A 6,081-nucleotide genomic window follows, 5' to 3' on the forward strand; every position below is an offset into this window, starting at 1 on the left:
ACCCTATTCACCAGAAGCACAGCCTTGTTGACAAGCCTCTGTCTTTGGAGGCAGAAGGAGAATGCCGAAGGAAAGTCGGTCAGATTTGTTTTCTCTGAAGGGTGGAAAGACAATTTTCTGCCCTTGCCTAGGACTGTGGGAGCTGCATAGTCCTGGGCGTGCAGCGACCTACTTGCTCTGCTGGCTCAGGCTTTGCTTTTCTTCCTGGGATTTTGCTCTGATTTCAAACAAACATTTGCTCCTCTGCTACGAAATGGATTTCACACAGTCCAGAGGCAATCATGATTTTAGGAGAGCCTATTTGCTTCTTCCTCTGCCTTGTATTTTATATGAGGGCAGCAATTTTGTGCATGAAATAATTTCAAGAGCTGGCAAGTTCCAGAAATGTCTAAATTGCTATGTGCATGTGAAGCCATATCACACAACTGTGTTTTGTTTTGCTTGTTTGTTTGGTTGGGGTTTTTAAGTTTACATTCTCCTCCCTAGAATAAAAGACAGGCAAGCAAAGCGGCTACTCAGCTTCAGGCACCAAGATGCCCACAGTGCCTTTGATATACAGCCCCCTTGCCCATATGTGCAGTCATGTGCTCACATAACTCTTCCTAACTGTGGGAAATGAAAAGGAAAATGTTAAATTTGGTAATATTTATCACAATCATTTTTCAAGAGCAAGAGAGAAACTGCTGGTCTATTGAGAAATGGGGCCTTTTAATAGTCGTCTAGGATTATCCATTTATGTGAATAATAAAAATCTCTTACGCAGATAGAGAAAGTAGGGTAAAACTTTATAATGGGGTATATATTCTCTAGCACAGACAATGACTGAAGGCCTTGGAGTTTGAAGAAATGTCAATTCATCAAGGTTTTGTCTTTTTTTTTTTTTCCTAAGCTCTCCATATTGGAGATTTCATGGAAATAATTGAGTTTTCTACTGTTGTACCAAGAGTCTTATATATGCATGACTTAAAAGAAAGAGATTATTAAATATCTCACCATTTAATATCTAGATAATTTCATCCAATAAAATCCTGTGCAGCAAGTAATTTAAATTGGTACTCTATTTATGGCAGACAAAACTGCTCACTACCATCTGCTTCGTGGTTTTAATAGATGAAGTGTTAACTGCGTGTTGCATAAAATTCATTGCGACTAGGTTAATTAAATGGCTGTGCTTCACTTCCTGCACTCTGGTAATAAGATGACAACCTCATCTGAATTTATTAACCCTTGCCACTTCCAGTACTGTTAGCACCCATTCAACCACCTTTGGTCAACAAAAACGAAATAAATCACAATAACAGGAGACATAACCATATTGGCTAACAAAATAGATATTGATTAGCATCTTCTAAAGCAAATATGTCAATCTAGTCTGATTTTATTTTCGCAAAGGTCATTGAAATCTGCTGGAGTGTTAGTAATGTGAGTAAATGATGATGCAGTAGGTTATTGGAAAACACCGCAAATCTAATCTTTGGTGCTAAACAGCCTAAATGACAGCTTCACTATGGAAAGCTGGGGAAGCCTTTAAAGTCTTCAGCTTTCTATTTGAGTAAGCAGACATTAAATAGCCTTCTGCAGCATAGGCCCTTACAGAGAGCTCAAAGCCAGATCTCTGAGTGTCACTCCAGTCAGAGTCACTTCTGTCCCATCCAAAGAGGGAGCATAAGGTAAAACTGCTTCATCTACATCCATGCCCTGGCCAACCCGGCACTGGGTCAGGCAGTTCTTAGTATGGCCAATAGAAACTGTCTGCAGGTGGGACTGGATTGGTGCATGGTAAGGAAGGACCTGACAGAGGCATCTCCAGGTGCCAGTTCCTGGAGCCAGCCTCTTCTCCATCACTTACACTCTTCAGATACTTAGAAAAGTTAATTTTAGGCAAGTACACAAAGCAGTCTTGATGGCCCTACTGAAATTTACCAGGGGAGATCAACAGCATGCATCAAAGCCATAGTCATTCCTGCCCTTCAGATACAGGCATTGAAGACTTTTTGGAGGGCTTGCAGCCATTCCCACTGATCCCATCGTTGTATATGGCTGTAGGTTTCCCTCTCTTGTCACCAGCCTTGTCACCTGGCTACTTCTTCTGGAAACAGCTCCTGTGTCATGTTCAGCCCCCTTGGTCTAAGCAGGCTCCAGACACTGACTTTGAAGGTGTTTTTATGTGGCCTAGTGAGGAAAGTCATGTGACTCCCTCCTTCTATGCGTCAAAGTGGTGGGATGAGATCCAGCTCCGGTTCACAAGTTCAGCTGCACCAAACTAGTTCAACCTGTCTTGTGTGTTATTGTGCCAGCATTGGGCTCTGCCTTCCAGGGACGTAGATAAGATTTGTTTTTTAAACACAACAGGGAAGTTTTCATTTATGCTGAGGGTTGTAGTTAGAAATAAGTTCCTAGGATAAATCAGAATTTGTAACTGTATACACACCAGAACAAAATATCTTTCTCCACTTGTAGTTAAGAGGCTGCCAAACTTTCCCCCTTCCGTACCCACATCCAGCTCCCAAACCTCATCCCTGCCCCAGCCATGAAAAAAAATAGCAGAATCAAAGCAACTTGTCTCAATCAAATCAATACAGTCTCACCTGTGCTGGGGACCAGGAGACCGTCAGATGAACTGATTTATTTCCCGATGCTGGAAGTGTAAGCCTGATGTCAGCAGGCAGTGTAACCAGATTTACCAAAAAGTCCCTGGCCTTGCCTGGACTGGGGTGCATTTAGTTCCCAGAGCAGGCTGGAACAGGAGCTGTGGCGAAGCTCTGGTAGGCAGAGGGCAGGATGGATGGCATACCTGGAATTTAATGAAACTGTTACTGCAGCTATGAGCTACCTGTGGCTAGGAATGGAGATGACATAGTTAACCACTGGATGCTATCTCTGAATTTTCAGACGTCCAAACACTTTTTTTCCTGATTATTGTTAGCATTGAATAAGTTACTAAAAATAGTGAATGAAAGCCTATTTTTCAATCTTTTCCTTTCAATATTCATTTAGACTCCAATTTTTACCACATTACCTTTATAGACCTGAAGTTCCCTGACAGTATTTATTGTAATACATGTTGCTTGATTTTGAATTCTGCTCAAAGAAACTCTTATCTTGTACAAGGAAGTAACATTTCAGGCAACTACTAGTCATGTGCTTTAAAGAACTCAGTATAAAACTGCTGTCCTTCCCAGAAGCACTTTTCTCTCATAGGTGTCCCTACAGGATCACTGTACACAGCATTGGAAATTTTGGCCAAGTGCACCATGTTCTCATGCAAAATGGGTAACTTAGACAGAGGGTGTCATGCTAACCCAAATTTAACCTTAAAGGTTGAAATTCAGTTCTCGGGGGAAGGCCCACGCGTGATCTGAAGCTGCTGCAAGTCCTATTCCAAAAGCATATGTAGGAAATGTCCTCTATAGGGCTTGTGGGATTCTCCTGCATGAGAGGTGGACAGTGTTCGCTGTAACTGTTTTCTCACACAATTGTGAAACACAGACAAAAAAGTCATGTTTGACATGTCTGTGGGTGCACTTTCTGATTATGGCAGATATTGTACACCTTCCCCAGTTAAACATTAAAATCTCTGCACATTTTCAAAGCAAACTATTGAAATATTTTCCATCCCAGGGGCAACCAGTTCAGTGGACAACAGCCTCACATCTTCAGTGGGGTGTGGACAAAAGGCTCTTTTGACAGTTTTGCACACCACAACAGTTAAATTGTAATACCTCCTTATGTTGGTTTTTTTCCTCCTCACACAAGACACAATATTCTACATGACCTGTGTTTTGCATCACCCAACACTGCTGCCCAGTTCAATACAGCAGGATGAAAGTCTTCAGTGGAAAGAAAGAAGGAAATAAGATGCTCTATCTGAGCTAGCTAGCTAGCTAGTTCCTGCCCTAGAAACTACAGATACAGGATTTAAACAGATCCAGGAGCACATGCATATCCTAGTAATGCCTTGAATGTATCATTTCATGTCCTGGAGATAACAGGGCCTTTACCAGATTTTCCCCTTTGTGGCTTCATGTCCACAGGAGGGCACCCAGGGCAGGGAGATGGGATCATGGCGAGGCCCTCTGGCTGGCTAACTGGAGAGCAGCTTCTCCCTTTGCTATGCTGCACATTTGCCACAGAGACAACAAATTTAGTGAACCAAGCAGTCTTAATTCTGATAGAAAGGAGTAAGCTATGGATCTTCTATCTCTGGAGCACAAGCAGTGGGTGATCAGTGAATTCATCAAAACGTCAGTACACTGGTTCAAGTCCCTGCTCTGCATCAGGCTTCTGCATAGCAGAAGATATACTTAGATAAAATTCCCATTAAGTCTTCATCTGTCCACAAGCTCTGGGTAAATTGCAACACCAGGGTGTAATGAACCTGAGGGTAAAGCAGATGGAAAGAAAATGAAGCTGAGAGACATCTGAACCTGTTAAAATGAGAGATGTGGAGAGAACATCCTGCCAGTCCCCTCTTCCCTGCCAGCCTGCCCCAGTGCCTGCCTTCTGCAGCAGTGCAGCAACACTCCGCTGTACAAAGCCCTTTAGTTATGGAGGGTAAAATCTCAGGCAGTGTACACACAGAGCTCCTGGTGAAAAATCAGTGTGATTACTGTGAGAGATCAGTGAGCTACTGCAGACGCCGTTTGTGGCCAGAACATTGACCTAGACCTCGGCTCTATACTTTCTATTTAAAGAAAATAGAACAGCTTTACACGCCACCCTCCCGTTGCCCACTGTGCTTGCAGGTGGATCACTCCTGCTTGTTTTTCAGGTCAGCTGGTGGCTCTCATAGCTACAACAAACTCTGCCCAGTTCTGCTGTGCTACCTCAGAATCTCTTCTTGCCAGTGCTGGGGCGGCAGCTCCCTGTTGTCAGCAGCCTTCTCTCCCACCAGCATGCTCGGTGGTTTGAAGGACAACCTGATCTTCTGTTTATACTTAACACAAGATGGAGAAGTGTTTAGTACCTGTGTGAAGTAAAAAACAACACAGCCTTAACTCTGGAATGGAACAGCTTCTTCAGAAGGCAAACGACATAATAGCCCTTCACGTGGCAAATAGGTAATTTGGCAGCTGAGGCTCTCTGCCAACAATTAAGTGCCGATGAAAGTGATGGCATATAAAAACCCTACCACTAACAACAAACATAAAACAAGCCAGTGCAATTACTGTCACTGCTGTGGAAAACAAATCTTTAACTCTTCCAACATCACCAAAAATAGAAAGCTAGGGAACTGCCATTCACACCTATCGCATGTGGTGTGGCACTGCTCTCCCTCTCCTCTTACAGCTGAGATGCTGTGATGGATTTAGAGCTCCCCAGGGATAATTTAGGAACACTACATACGAGCATGGTTAATATGATGTTCAATGTGTCAATACACTGGATTTAATAGCAGATTTTCTGGATTAAAAAACAACAAACAAAAGGTACTAAGTGGTAATTTGGAAAACAGTGATGTAGTAGACAAGTACAAAGGGGTGATAGCTTTAAACTGAAAGAGGACAGCTAGACAGCTTTAGATGAAATATTAGAATGAAATTCTTTACTGTGAGGGTTGTCAGACAATGGAAGTGTTCAAGGGCAGACTGGATGGGGCCTTTCAGCAACCTGGTGTAGTGGAACGTGACCCTGCCCATGGCAAGGGGGTGGAACTGGATGGTATTTAACATTCCAACCCAAACCATTCTATGATGATTGTGTGATTCTAAGACAATCAGCCAGCACTGCCACGGTCCCTGTCCCCTACAGGAGCAGCTTGCTGTCCTACACAGTGGGTGGGATACCCACGGTGAGAGCAGTGCATGCTCCGTGCGAGCTCAAGCTCCCTTTTGCTGCATCTCCTCAGGCAGCTGCTGAGTGCAGACAGGCCTTCAGCAACATCTGGGCACCAGAGTTCTGTCACCAGCCTGAAACACAGCTCAGGGCAAACCTGTGCCTGCCAAACCACCTCCAGGCAAAGACACAACCGAGAGGTGGGAGAACCTGCTCCTGCAAAGGCCTGTCAAGGCTGAGCAAGGCACTCTGCTCTGTCAGAGCCATTGATCTGTGAGTGCCTCATGTCCCCACGGCTGCCTTTTC

The sequence above is a fragment of the Aphelocoma coerulescens genome, chromosome 4, assembly GCF_041296385.1.
Source record: "Aphelocoma coerulescens isolate FSJ_1873_10779 chromosome 4, UR_Acoe_1.0, whole genome shotgun sequence".
NCBI classification, from domain to species: Eukaryota; Metazoa; Chordata; class Aves; order Passeriformes; family Corvidae; genus Aphelocoma; species Aphelocoma coerulescens.